Source organism: Aulonocara sp. 'chitande type north' Nkhata Bay, linkage group LG9 (assembly GCF_057382095.1).
Source record: "Aulonocara sp. 'chitande type north' Nkhata Bay isolate Kocher_YH1m ecotype deep benthic linkage group LG9, A_spYH_male_GT1.1, whole genome shotgun sequence".
Taxonomy (NCBI): Eukaryota; Metazoa; Chordata; class Actinopteri; order Cichliformes; family Cichlidae; genus Aulonocara; species Aulonocara sp. 'chitande type north' Nkhata Bay.
The window spans coordinates 34,671,932-34,687,934 of NC_141352.1; positions in this window are offsets into that span (position 1 = coordinate 34,671,932).

Sequence of the window (16,003 nt, forward strand, 5' to 3'; positions counted from 1 at the left end):
GACTGTATTAACTAACTAAATTAACACGATGTCTGCATCCACTTCTCAGTCACCCAGTCGCCTTAACGCCCACTCACATCCTGGGTCATTTGACCTCAGGAAATCACATGATAGGGTGGGGCTAGGTTTCACTATGGGCTCACCCGAAACCTTGGCTGATTGTGACCTACACCCGTTTTCACACCCTGGCGTGTGTGATTAGGTAGAGGATCAATAGGGGGTCCATGTCCCTCTCGGGGGACACTCCCACAGGGTTTAAATGATAAGGAATGGGAAGGACAGCTACAGGCAGAAGATGGAGAACCAGCTTCAGCAAAACAACGTTGGTGAAGTCTGGAGAGGCCTCAGAACCATCTCAGGCCACAAACAGCAGAACTCTCTGCCTGGGAGGGATGTGAGGTGGGCAAATGAACTGAATCATTTCTTCAACAGATTTGATTCAACCATGAGACAGTCTACAACATCGGCTGCAGACTCACCCACCCCCACTGCTGCTGTTCCACCTCTGACACCTCACATCTCCTCTATTCACCCTGCTCACTCCCCCCCACCCCCAACAACAGCATCCAATACACACTCAACACAAGGCTCCAGCCTGTCTCTCTCAACCACCCAGGTTAGGAGGGAACTGAGGAGGATTAATGGCAAGAAGGCAGCGGGCCCAGATGGCATCAGCTCGAGGGTCGTCAGGTCCTGCGCGGACCAACTGTGTGGGGTGATGGAGCACCTCTTCAACCTGAGCCTGAGGTTGGGAAGAGTCCCACAGCTCTGGAAAACCTCCTGTGTTGTACCAGTGCCAAAGACTTCACGCCCCAAGGACCTCAACAGCTACAGGCCGGTGGCTCTGACATCCCACCTGATGAAGACCCTGGAGCGGTTGGTCCTGGCTCAGCTTCGGCGCCTAACAAGCTCATCACTGGACCCACTTCAGTTTGCCTACCAGCCTGGCATTGGCGCGGATGATGCCGTCATTCACCTCCTACATCGTTCCCTCGCTCACCTGGAGACCGCTGGAAGCACTGTGAGAATCATGTTCTTTGATTTCTCCAGTGCCTTCAACACTATTCTTCCCTCGGTTCTAAAGGACAAGCTGGTGAACTCTGGAGTGGACCATCACCTCACTACCTGGATCCTGGACTACCTCACCGACCGACCACAGTATGTGAGGACTCAGGGCTGTGTGTCGGACAGGGTCGTCTGCAGTACGGGGGCCCCACAGGGAACGGTTCTGGCTCCGTTCCTCTTCACCATCTACACTGCAGACTTCTCCCACAATTCCACCCAGTGCTTCCTGCAGAAGTTCTCTGATGACTCTGCAATAGTCGGCCTCATCACTGATGGGGACGACAAGGAGTACAGAGGACTGACTCAAGACTTTGTGGACTGGTGCCAGCTGAACTACCTCCAGATCAACGCCAGTAAAACCAAGGAGCTGGTGGTAGACTTCCGCAGGCACAAGCATTCTCCACTGCAACCACTGAACATCCAAGGTATGGACATTGAGGCTGTGGACAGCTACAGGTACCTTGGTGTTCATCTGAACAATAGACTGGACTGGACTCATAACTCAGACGCCCTCTACAGGAAAGGGCAGAGCAGGCTGTACCTGCTGCGGAGACTCAGGTCGTTTGGAGTGGAGGGCCCACTCCTGAAGACCTTCTATGACTCTGTGGTGGCTTCTGCTATCTTTTATGGTGTGGTCTGCTGGGGCGGCAGCATCTCTGCTGGGGACAGGAAGAGACTGAACAGGGTGATCCGAAGGGCCAGCTCTGTTCTAGGATGCCCTCTGGACCCAGTGGAGGTGGTGAGTGACAGGAGAACGGCGGCTAAGCTGTCATCCCTGTTGGACAACGTCTCCCACCCCATGCAGCAGACTGTGACAGCACTGAGCAGCTCCTTCAGTGGGAGACTGCGGCACCCACGGTGTGGGACGGAGAGATTTCGCAGGTCTTTCCTCCCCACTGCTGTCAGACTCCACAACAAAGACTTTAACTGAACAAACACACACATCCACACATGTGCAATAACACTAAGTGCAATAATCCTTTCTGGCATCGTTGTATTTTTACTCAGTTGTATATAGCATTCGTATTCTATTTTTATCTTATTGTATATTTTTATTCTATTTTATTCTACTGTATATAGTATATTATTTTATTCTATTCTGTACAGTTGTGTACTGTATTTATTCTTATTGTATTCTAATTTTTGCGTCATAACTTTTGCACTGTCCACTTCCTGCTGTGACAAAACAAATTTCCCACGTGTGGGACTAATAAAGGTTATCTTATCTTATCTTATCTTATCTTAAATCTGGGACTCTCCACCATTTGACCCCAGAACTGAAGAAGCTTCTTGGATGAAGGTGAAACGTCTTCAAGCAACTCAAAGAAGTCCAGACGCTTTTCTTTCCAAGCTCCTTAGACTAAATTACACAAAATAAACAAACAATACATAATAAAATCAGCACAAATAGAAAAACAAGATAAAAAAGAGGCAAACTGTAAAGAGAAGCAAAATGTTCAAACACAATAAAGGATGCAAAGTAACAACAAACTACAAAGAAATACGAAGAAAAGGAAAAATCCACCATAATCTACAGAGAAGCAAATATAAGCATGAAGAGAAGCACAACAAGGGAGACACAAAAAGAGCCAAAGTAATTCGAAACGATAGTGCACACGTGTGGTTGCACCATACATACAGCATCTTCAAAGAGACTGAAAACAGTTACAAGGTGCCAACTAACGGACCAATCGTTGTTATGCACTTTTTCTCTTCAGTAAATGCAGGGATGGCAGGCATGGAGGAGGTAAACAAAAACTCCTAAAAGCCCTCTGTGCTGCACCAACCATGATATATGTTACAGCCAGCAGATGGCAGCAGAGGACCGTCAGGCCTGCGCTGTGCCCCGGTTCATTGAGTCCACTATGACACGGATTCCCTCCATCAGCTGCTGTCCACTTCTCTCTTCACTATTTCAGTGTACACTAGCTTATTACTAAAGTAGATTAGCTGTGTGAGGCCTTGTGTGAGTGTGCACGTGTGTGTGTGCGTGTGTGTGAGGCCATAATTAGGAATTAATCTTATCATTTGAAAGAAAATTTCTATTTCCCATGGGTGTATTAATTGTGTATACATGTAATTGGGCTTCTTTTTCCAGCCTAAACGGACCTTTTTTCCTCCAACTTAACGGCAAGCAATTACATACATATATGGCTGTGCTGAGGCCATCGCTTAGCGACAGTGCCGTGACGTGAAATGCAATTTGAAGAAAAAGCTACCTGAATCACCTTTACTCCCAACAGACCCTCCCAGAATAATTATCATCCATAACTTAAAAGCGGTGCGTTTAATTCAGGTTCACGCCCACGCCTCTGCACAAAAAGACGCCTTGTTTCTCTTCACTATAATTTGCTCAGACCCCAATGGGCGCATGGTTCATTGTGGAGGCAGTTTCATGTTGCCGGCTACTTCTCTCTGAGCATGAAATTAGAAAATTCAATAATTTGGGTTGATTTAAGAATGCAAGAGGAGACTAAAGGGTCATATGCACATAGGTAATCAATACTCATTACCATTTCATTTCTCTCCCCTCCTTTCTTTTCTCCTACAATCACACGTGAATCTGATCTCACTGGACTGATTAAAGGCTGCAAATGAAGGGTCCTCACTCCCCGATTCTCATCAAAGGCCAACCACACGCTCGGTAACTTTGTCTTCATTTAATTCCAAGTTGTCTTCAGACAGGCCTCCAATTATAAGCTCGCAGTGAATCTCCAAAATAGCTCATGCACATTGACCTTTTTAGATTAAAAGTGCATTCTCCGTCTCTCATGGAGTCCCCCCCTGCACTCCGGTTTCACTACTAATGAACCGCAGAGGTTGGAATTTCTACTGCTGTAACAACTAGCATTAGAGGTGCGATGCTAAAATAGCTTGCTATAAAGGTGCCTCGGTAACAGTAGCGACAAGAGCCAACAAATCCAAGCTGGCTGGTGCCGAAAAAGCCATATTTTTGCTTTCAGATAAATCACCTATTTGACGTTGCGGGGATGAATATTTATGAACCAGAGGAGCCATGCAAAAAATAGATGAGCTCACAATACATTCGCTGCGAGATGAAAAAGCACAGAAGAGCAGAAGTTATAGATTTTTGATATGAGCCTACTGCAGTCCCCATTGGCTGCATGGGCAGCTCACACTGTGCCGGCGCTGGCTGCAAAATAAACAGGAGTGAATCACAGGAACCGTTTCCAGACATAGGATAAGGGATTTGATCCGCCTCGCACACACCAGAGAAGCTCTGCCTTAAAACAAGTCCAGTCAGTCGCACTCCAATTTAGGCTTCCCACAATCCAGCGGGCGAGGGCTGAAATGCTCATCTGAGAATCTCTTTTTGACAATTAAGACACCCATGGAGGCATGGAAAGCTCTCAGTTCCATTAGCCTCTGTGCCGTGTTTCACTCTATCTGTCCACTGAGCCTTAACTTACTTATTAGTACAAGTCTGCCGTATTTTGTTAGGGAAGCGATTAGTGAAATCTACATGAAAGGGCAATTCTCCCCCTCTTTTCTTTCCCCTCACTCTCTCACACTTCATTGAGATCAGACAGATCTAAAGAATGGCATTTGCGCACTAATGAAATTCGCTCTGCATCATTTCGGATGTTAATCTGTGGACGGAAGTGACTTGTGTCTTTATTTACTCGTTTCTGTGTGACAAACGGTCAGAGCTGGCAAAAATTACATCGGCGCTGGTGTGTGGTGCCCCCCCCCCACCTATTTAACCAAAAAGGCTGGGAGCATCGGCTGGCAGTCAGCTCAGAGACCGCAGCTCCTCTTTGATGTATTGGAGTTAATATCTTCCTGACATTTCTCAGGACAGATTTTCATCACTGGATTCATCTGTACTTTTGGGGCTATGTGATAAATGAGTCAGGACATTCATTTTCTTCTTCTCTGTTGCTTCTGTGGAGAAAAAGGCGTGCGCTGGATACAACCATGTGTATCCAGCGTTGAGTTGAGTGCACGAGGTTGTACTGTGGGTGTGTGTGGGGTGTGCCTGGGCCCGGACGTGCTCGTGACGTGAAATAGACGGCGGCATTAATGGAAGTGACATAAATTTGAGAGAGAGCGCTCACTAACATGCGAAGTCACTCGCAGTTCATAAGAATAATATTAACTCGGCATTAACATGCAAGGCTGTCTGTTGCACCAGATGCCGAGCGTTTTGGAGGGCGGGTGCTGCAAGCCTGTCTTTCTAGGCCACGAGTGGATCGTGGCTCTGGAGCGTGCACAATGAGAAAAGCCTCATTCTTATTGAGGCGGTGCTGACACACTGACACTGCTGCGGCGGGGAGATGCTTTGCAGTCCAGAACACTATCCAGCAGCATTCTCAAAATAGCTAGAAGCAACCTGATGGTGTAAGTTTAGGGTTCAGGCACAGACATAAAACCTGTTCGTCGATGCAGAGCAGATATAGCTTTGTCAACCTGATGAACTGCCAGCATGTCCTTGAGCTGAGCTACAACACACAGACACACAACACGCACACACATTTACGCGAATAACAAGCATAGCTGCTGGAAAAGCTGAACGCTATTTAGTCCCGGCCATTAACACTAATCAAAAACCACTTTACCTGATAAGAACTACAGGGGTCTTCTACCTGCTGCCGGCATCCGCATTTCTCTTTGCTGATACTGACTGGGTTTAAACAAGGTGCCACTAGCAGGAGCCATGAAGGTGATGAAGAGACACAGGTGAGAGTGCTAATTCGCAGCTAAGCGATTGAGAGATCATTATTTGCTGACCTGAACGATTACTCTACGATAGACTGTACAGTTCTGTCCCGCATTAATGCTTTTGTGTCTGTCCATGTAGCGCATGTGAGTCTTTGCTTTATGGGTCACAGCGAGACAAAATATGTAGCGCGTGACCAGGAGAGAACGTGCAGGCGTTCACCTGAACACACACACACACACACTCCCATACAGTATGGATTAGGCATTGACCAGAGCTCATGAAAGATGCAGTTATGCAGATGGACTTGGGGTGAGTGAACACAGGCCAAAAGGGGGCTGATGTGGAGCAGCCCAAAGCTTCCCAGTCTGCTGAATGGGCAGCTCTTTCAGGCAACATAAACTTCCTGATATCACACTGGGTCACACTAAAATACAATAATGCCTAGTGCTCATTTCTAAGAAATAATGACACTGTACACAAGTCCCAAAAATCAAATAATTACGATAGATATATATATATATATATATATATATTGCAGTGCCTACAATAAATATAATATGTGCAAAACAGTTGGTGATGGCGGGGAGGAAGAACTCCCTGTTAAAATATATTTTTGAAATATCTTCTAACTGCTTTCATAGGTCAGTGATAAGGCTCTTAAAACCCACTGTGCACTCGATACCCAAAATCAGACATCTGGTAGACAACTTTAGCATGTAGCTAATTGGAAAATTTGAGAATTTAGCAGTTAAAAGTCCAAATATTTCCCTCAGTACTTAACAAAGGCTTAAAATTAAGCTAACACCTGGCAGACAGAACTTAAACTCAAAAAACAAAGGCATAAAAGGTTAGCTGCTTCCTTATGTTTCAGTTAGCTCTATGCAAACGCAATCATGCTAAGTGCTAACTGCGTTAGCAAAAAGATGGTTTTTCATTATAAAAAAAAAATAGGTAGAATGATGCTGCTTTTACACAACAGGACAAAATCAGAGCTACTTATATATTTATATATATTTATTTATATATTTATATATTTATTTATAAATAAATAAATAAATAAATAAATATATATTATAAAAACAGAAAAATTTTACATCTCCTTCTCTTTTAAAAAAAAAAAAAACTTTTAAAGGCTGCTAGCTTTTTTAGACAAATCCAAGCTAGGCTAATCAGCTGCTGGCTCATATGCATTAACCCTTCACAAATAAAACTGTAACAGTATCCTCAACAAATCAAAACATAGCTCCTGGTTTCACGCAGCCTAAATTATCTATTTTTTGACTGAGTGAAGCCATTTTCTTTTCATACTGTCACTAAAACGACAGCGTAGTTTTCCTCAACTAATACCAGAATAAAATATCAAGATGATCTCACTACAGCAGCACATCAGTAAACACTGCAGCATCTTCCATAAGAAAGCCCAGACTTCCTTTTCACTGCTGTGTACTGTTTCTTAAAGCGGTTCTTGTTTTATCCTTCAACTTGTGTTGGCTTCACCTCCTACACAGCCTGCTCAACAAGGCTGTTTGTGTCTGCAACGCTTTTGATGTTCTCACTGTTGTGCGCACTCTTTACCGAGGAATACTGTAATTTACCGTGCAGCAGAACAGACACCAGCGCATCAGCACCCACATACGTGCTGGAGTCTGGAGGACGAGAGAGCGCATCACAAGCAGAAACGAGGGGCGGTTTGCCGAGATGATCATGTTTAAAAAAAATAAAAAAAACAGACAGCACAAAAACTGCAGTGTCCTACTGCAGATTTCCATTACTTCATACATGCATAATTCAGTGTAATATTTTCCCATTTTATGGCCCTTAATATTCATGAGTGATAAGAGCTCGGGGCAAACTTTTCCAAAACTTGGCCAATCTGAGAAAACTCCCTTCTTGGTACGTGTGTTTTTGGCCAAAGCTGGGGGATTTTTTTCTTTTGTTTTGTTTTTTTTACGTCCCCCCCGCCTCACTTTAACAAGATCAATATCGCGACGCCGCTTCACCCTCCGCTCCAGCACGTTGCGTTAAGTTACGAACTGTCACCGGCAAATGAAATAATGAATTCACGGCTTGACACAAAGGCAGATGAAGGCATATTTGAACATTCAAAGAGAGAGCGAGGGGAGAAAGAGGCAGAGAACATTCCCAAAATTAATTTTCATCTCCAGGGTTCATGCATATTTAATAGAGAGCGCTTGAATATCATAGGGTAATACTAGCCCGGCATGCATACAGAGGCTGGGCTGCGGAGAGAAAATAAACGACCGTGATCGTTGTCATGAGCAATAACTCTCTGTAGAGCTGGGAAACAAAATAGCCAGAAATGCTTTGATGAAGGAGAGGATGACGAGGAGGTGGAGGGGGAGATAGTACAAGCAAAGGAAAGCAAGTGAGACAGAGAGAAGCTGTAGCAGAGGTTAAACACTGGTGGAGCGATGGTCCCTTTGGATCAAGCTGCTGTGGCTGCCTGTCTCTGTTTTGCATTTGGGGGGGGGGGCTTGTGATGGCTGAGTGACAGTAGTTGACAAGCCCTGTGGACGGGATCCCAGGAGGCTTTGTGTCACCCCCCCTCCATTCAATGAGTAAACATCACAGAATCAGCACATGCAAGCATGCAACTGTGCATGCTGGTGTCACACCTACACACACACAAACATATACGAGCTGTCAGTGAGGAACACACTGCACTCAAAAGCTACAGCCACTGCTTTTTTTTTTCCTTTTTCATCTTTTTTAAGCACACTTTAAATACAACAGCCTCTGCCATTACCGAACGGCGCGCGCGCTGGTGCCGCTGATAATAAGCTCGCGCGGTTCGCGTCTGTTCTCCACCTGTGCGCTCGAGGTAGCGCCGCACGCGGTATAAGCGCATACCAGCAGTGTATTTACCTATTAAAAACAGTCTCGGCGCTTATCCGGTATTCATCCCACTTGTGGGGAGGGGGAAAAATGAGGCATGAAACAGCGTTGTCATGCTGAACAGAATTTTAATTACCGACACTCTCCTCCTGTCCGTGTGTGTGCGCGCGCGCGTGCTCCCAATTGGTCTGAAATAACAGCGGTGGGAAAAAAACAGAAGATAGGTGAATGAAAGAAGACGAGGCCTTTCTGAGGGGCAGACAGCGCCATTAACACATGGCACTATCATAGCGTGTGGGAAACAGTCACTATCAGAGGGCAATATTAACAGCATACTGCAAAGAAAGTAAAAAGCTAAAGAAAAGAAAATATATACGTCATTCATTATGTTTGAAGGTCCACAGCCCGTCTTATTCTACTTGGGAATGAAAACCATGGAGAATTTGATGAAAAAGAGGAGGAAAAGCCACAAAATATGCTAATTTTCTATGCAGAATTCATGCTAAATAACTCTGAAGCTAAGCGAAGCCTTCGCTTCTTTGAAACGAATCCCTGGTTTCCTCAGCTAACCGCTCAGGCTTCAACTTGCTGAGATGTGAAGCGAAGCTAAAGACTGACGTTGATCTGAATAAACTTGCTTGATTAGGACGGCTCTGCCCCCCACCCCTCCCTCATCTCTCCCCCATCCCTCCCTCTGATCCCCACCAACCCCCTCGCCGATACAGCGAGCTCTCTGACAGCTCGGGGAGCACCCACTAACTCATCTCAGCTCCCCCTCCTCCCCTTCCCGGAGATCCGACACCCTGCTTGTTTTATTTCCCCACCCGCTAAATTGAGTCGTAAAGACTTGTGAAAATAACGACGGGCCGCGTTCTGTTTTGTACACTCCCCTCCCATTTCGCCCTTCCCTTTCCCACGAGTCCCAGGTGGGCTGTTTGCAGAGCCCTTTAAAAAGCCGTGACACGTTAACAAGAGCGCCAGGATATTTTACAAAACGCCGGCCTCCGGTGCGGCTGAATTCCTCAAATTTGACGCAGGTGTGCGTTAAAATCATCCCTCCCTCTCTCTACCTCAGTCAGTTGCAGGGAGGAGGTCAAGGTGCAGACAGATGTGTTTGCATCCACTGGTTCTCCTGGGCTACAGGCCGAACATGTGGATACAGTAACATGAACCCAGACCTCGTGGGCTTAATCCTCAGGCCTAGCGTGAGAACACACACCATAAATCCCACTTAGGACAAGAGCAAATCAATCTTTCATATGCTTTCATTAACCATTTCAGCATCGATTGCTTTTCTTGTGGCAGTTAACCCGTGTTAAACAAAGGCAGTAAAATAAAAGGGGGGGGGGGGGGGGGTGTGTGTTAAATTCAGTCAGGAGCAATACAATTCATTAGGTGTAATTTGGCGAGTGTGTACCTCATAAATCATTCTCTGCTGGGTGGGAGCTCTGCACCACTGTACTGTATGGGTGGGTGGGTGGGTGGGTGGGGGTGAGACACAAGCAGAATAATGTAACCCAGTCTGCAAAAACCGTTCTCCCTGAAGCATGCTATTGCTCTCAGAGACTAAAGTACATCAGGATGGAGGAGGAGGATGTAAGTTATACAAGTTGGTTAACATGCATAAAAAATGTATGCATTCAAAAATGCATAAGTCCTGCAGCATTTAATGGCACCCTTACTGAAAATCTTTCACATGGCTGTGAGTTCTCCACTTGGAGGGAGATACAGTCCGATGGAAAAAAAATGAGCATGCCTTAAACTTCCAGTTGTGGGAGAAGAAACTGCAACAGAGCAGCCAGACAACTTTGTACTGAGAGTAAAGACGACCGCTTTTTCACCACATGTCCTCTTGTGGACTGATGGCGTGCTCTCTCTGCTGTTAAGATGTCCAAACGCCGAGCTCTCTTCTGTCATTAATTCCCCACATTCTTGTGTGTGTGTGTGTGTGAGTGTGTCTGCAAATGTGTGTCCTTGTACATGTGAACCTGCCTACCCCCGCTCAGGTGACGCGCAGCCTCGTCTCCTTCAGGACTCAGCCATGTGTGAAGGAGGGACACACTCAGGCGGCTTCTGTTAAAAGCTTTCTGTGCTACCAGTGTCACTGTGGATCTCTTGTCACTCGTCCTCTCCGAGCAAAAGTGATGAAGAGATGACGTATAGTTGCTATACGGATGGTCAGCTGTGGATATGGATAAATACTGATCAGCCACGGCATGTTACTATGGCAACTGTCAATAGGTGGGATATTTGAAGACAGCTTTTTAACATAGCTTTTCAAAACAAACTACTTGTCCGTAGAAGGTATAAATATTTCTATTTGCACATATTAATGGAATTATTTCAGAAAAATAAAAAATGATCAGCGTCAATGTTATTAGCTCTCTGACCTAAAAACTGACCTTTTTATTAAGCCATAGCACAAGCCTCTACTGTGCAACGATGTTAACTCACAAAGCAGGAGATGATATACAAAGAACTGGAGGGAGAAGTGTCATCAGGAAACATGCTGAAAGCTGCACAGTGCAGAGAACGACTGGCAGAGGCAGGAAGTTAAAGATACCAAGGACTCAAAGACAACAGCCAAGACACAAGCGAATGACTAAGAATTGTGGTCTCAAAGAAGACAATCACCCTAGGACCCTGCACGGGAATGGACTGCGAGACTGCAGACCAAGAGAAACTCCACTTCTGCAGAAGAGACAGTTTCAAGTAAGACTCAAGTAAGTATGTTAAGGACGACCTGGAGGAAGATTCTGCACACTGGAAGTGTTTCCTTTGGTCAGATGAGACAAAACTCTTTGTAAACAGAGACTCTTCTTATTTTTGGAGAAAGAAAGAAGACCATCCCCAAAGTGAAACAGGATGGTGGGAGTAACAGGGGAATCCCGACATGGTGGAAGGAATCACGAAGAATGATGAATATGTGAAAATGATTAGCAGCAAAACTAGGCGCTTTATCTTCCAACACAACAATAACCCAAAACATGCCACCAAAGACCAAAATGACTGTTCCTGATTGGTCGGTATAAACCTCTGAATTGAGTCCCCTTGAAATCCTCAAAGGTGAACTGAGGACCAAGGTCCATGACAGAAAACCATGAAATCTGGAGGAGCTTGAGAGTCAGCAAAGAAGAATGGGCTGGGATTGTTCAGGGGACGTACGCGAGACTGAGTCAGAAAGCTTGTGGTTTTCTTCCACAGCATGTCTTTATCCTGTCTTCCTTCTCTCACCCTAACCGGTCGCAGCAGATGGCCCCGCCCCTCCCTGAGCCTGGTTCTGCCGGAGGTTTCTTCCTGTTAAAAGGGAGTTTTTCCTTCCCACTGTCTCCAAGTGCTTGCTCATAGGGGGTCATATGATTGTTGGGTTTTTCTCTGTATGTATTAGTGTAGGGTCTACCTTACAATATAAAGCTCCTTGAGGTGACTGTTGTTGTGATTTGGTGCTGTATAAATAAAACTAAATTGAATTGAATTGATTTCCAGCTCCAAGTTCAATCCTGGGTCCAGAGCCTCCTCCAGGCCACATGTTCAGGTATCTTTGGGCAAAGGAGGTCTTGGGTCTCAAGAACCTTGTGAGTTTCTGACATGTAGTTGATAGTATCTACCAGTGTTAGTCTAAGAAAGGAACATCAGAATGGCAACAGGTTTATGGGCACTCAAAGTCTCTTTGCTTGATCATGAAAAATTGTTGCAACAAAAATACTCCGGTCACTGGCACAATAGAAGAAAACGGCCATGTCTCTCTTTTTTTGAAGGTCATGTGGACTGTTGGGGCTGTGAGCTAGGGAGTGTATGGTATGCATGATCCTTCTTTAAAGACTGACAGCAATCATTCAAAATCGTATTATTTATTTGAATATTCAGGAAAAAAAATCTGAAATATGATTGTGAAAAAAGTAGAAAAGTAAAATAATAACAGCAGTACCAGCTACTGTGTTTCCACCAGGCTGCCCCTGTGCTAGCAAAGCACTATCAGCTAGCAATACCGCACACTGTGTGACACTGTCAGTAAAGCTGATAGTGGTGTTGGTGCAACTTGGAAAGAAAACGGCTTCAGACTTCAGATACTCTGAGAGCATGTGCACATGAGAGAATCATGTAAGTGGGGAACTTAAGTGGATTGATATCATTTGAGCAACTAAAAGAAGACGGGTCCGTTCTTAATAAACCTTTTTCAAGCATCCCTTGTGGTAGTAGCTCGTTTGAACTGCATTTAGGTTTGTAAAAAACTGTGAAGAGTAACATAGGGTTCAGTTTAGGTGAAATAAATGGCAGAGAGTTCCCAATCCAACTGTGGTAAAGAAAGCGTCAGCTGCACTGAGTTCAGTCGACTTCAGACTTTTCTCTGCTCTGACTTAATAGCTACAGCACAGGCCTTACGAATATACTAATGGGAAAACCCATTTCATGTTGAGGAAAAGATAATTATTGTTCCATGTCTTCCAGAGCTGAGCTCACTCAGAACATTGAATGTATAACCCAACTATTACGTTTGTTTATTTTGTAATCTCTATGCATGTAACCTTAAAAGAAAATATGTGTATGCAAAAAAATAAGTACCTGTACTTATGCGTCTTTTTGTATTGGTTTGCTTCCTGTAGGCTGTAATGTGCCATTTGAATGTTTCGAACCTTTATTACGTATCAGCATGTATATATCACACTTGTTTAATGTGGGACATTAGACAAAAATCCTACCACAGTTACCTCTTTTGCATTTACTTAAGGATCACATAATTGTAACACGTAACAGTAACGCTTTATAATACCGCCTGAAATTAAGGACATAATTCCACTGTAACTAAATGGCATTTCAAAGGACTTTATTTGAAAATACAACGTAATTACTTTTAACTAGAAATACTTAAAGGTAGGTACACTAGAAGAGGATAACAGGTCAGATTTTTATACAAAACAAAGAAATATTTATACTTTAAGTAAATTTAAGTAATGAACAAGTAATCTTAGGTAGTAGATGAATAAGTATTTTAAGTATTGCATAATTTCATGTATTTTACAGGAAAACGAGACACAAATTATCCTGTAATACAAAGGCTGTGATTTGCACTGTATGTAGGACACAGCACAGGCATTCCTTAACCTAACCGGGAATGCCTAAACCATTACACTGCAAGGAATTACTTATATTGCCCTATATGTCCCTGATCCTTAACCCAAACCCAACCACGTGTTCTGCAGAGACCTCTACCTGTGCTGTTAAGATCACCACCAATGCAAAAAAGGCCGCTGTTTATTTAAGCTAAGCAAGCCAAAGCTTCCATTCACACAATGGGGATCAGGATAAAAGAGACGACAGTTAAAAACAACACAGTCTATTGTCAAGGTAACCTGCATCATGTCACAGTAACCTATTGTGTGTTTAGAGACAGAGCAACCTTATTAATCTGTAGTGTCCTACTGAAACATCGCAGGATTTGTTCGTTTTCCAGCCCACGCACTCAATTATGCATGAAATTTCTCCTCTGGACCACCTCGATGGCAGCTGACAGACTGGTTAAACAGATTTGCGGGACACCTACAAAGCCTTGAAACACAGAAAAGAGAGGAGAAGAAAAAAAAAAAGCCCAAGAAGAAAGCGAAACTGTCAACTCACAAGCTATTCATTGGTCCCACAGAGACACACGAGTGTAGTTTGCATCAGTGAGCGAATAAGCTGTGCAGCTCGGCCTTTTTTTCCTCACTGCGAAGGCAGGGGCACGCATGCCGTATCTGGAAGGAGAAAATAGAGTATCATCCTGAACTCGAGGAAAACGACTCAAAAGCTTGTAATATTTTCGCAACCTCGAAATCTTTGATTTAATCTAGAAGTAACTCTTTTTATTCAGCGTTTCCATGGAAACAACTGAAGTTGGGGCAAGGGAGAATAAGCAGGGGGGCCTGATAAGGGGGAGGAAGAGAGCAGAGTAAAAGAGGAGGAGTGATGAGGGAGGGGTAGTTTCATTTAGGAAGCGAGGAGAGGGATGAAGGGATGAGGATTAGCTGTCATGATGAAGAAAAGGTGCCTGTCCTGTAGCTTTCTCTTCGTCTCTCCCTCTCTTCCTCCCGTCACCTCCTTGTCCTTGACAAGCCTGCTCACAAAGGTATTTATCGGCCTCCATTCCATTAATTACCATCCAATTAGCTACTCCCACAGTGGAACTGCAGCAATACAGCACAGTGTCAAGCCAGTCCACTTAGCGAGCCCTGACACCGTCATGTTTCCTGCTTTCCTCAAACTCGCAGTGATAGAGCGGAGCAAGTTTTCACAAAGAATCCCTCGGCGTGCTAATGCGTCCATTAAAACTGTATTCATCTCCTCACTTGTACATTAGCCGTGGATTCATGCGCCGGTTAGACGATTTGTCACTAAATAGCTATTTTAGCTAATTGGCAAGGCAGCTTAGGTTTGTGTATTTGATGTTTCTTGCTAGGCGTCTTTCATGTCAGCGATACAGGCTTATTAATGCACAGACCCTTTACTCTCCTCGCGGACCTACTTCATTCAAAAGCCTCCAAGAGAGGAGTGGAGGGAGGGGGGGAGTTTAGAATGATTTTTCAAGGCGGGGGGGTTGACAGAGCCTGAGTGAGGCTGGCTAATTGGTTTGCTTTGAGACTGGCCCACTGGGCTGTGGGCAAGGACAAGCATGTGGCATCACTGACTTGTTAGCATGGAATTAGCCTCCGAGAGTGAATTAGACCGTCCGCCTCCAGCCACTAGCCATCACGTAAGTGTATTACACTTGGAGAGAGCTCCAGCCTTTGACAGCTGCAAAACAAACAGGCATTTGCACTTGCACAAACAGTGACGCGCACACGTGCACCGCACACACAACTGTAACGCGGCACATACTGCATGCACACACAAGCTCATTAAGCCTATAGCCAGAGACTAAATACCCCAAGAGCTTTTTCGCTGTGTGCTTTGCATTCACAGCAAATCAAATTCTAGTTTCTCATAACAAGCTCCTGCACTCCAGATTCTTAACCCCCATTAAAAAATGCCCGTCCTCGTGGGGAACAAGCACATTTGCCGAATGAATGCAGACAGTAAGCATGTTAATGTGTGTACAGACGGGTCCATGATGAAGATGATGTGTTTGTGTGTGCACTGGGTGGGGGGGTTTCTGGGCTGAGAGGCTGAGTCTGCAGCGCATCATCCCACACACCAAGCACAGCGCCTGGGGTTGTTGATGAGTTCTTTAGCCATGCTGTGTGCCCCCCTACACCCACCCCATCCCCTCTTGGACTGGGAGTATGCTGACAGAGCAGCTACTGAGATGGACTCTCACACACACACACACTGAAGTTTGCTAGTTTGCTTTGATCAGACAGTCGTACTACAGCCTGTGAGCTCAGAAAAGTTAAGATGTTGATGTTTAAGGTGATTATGCATGTG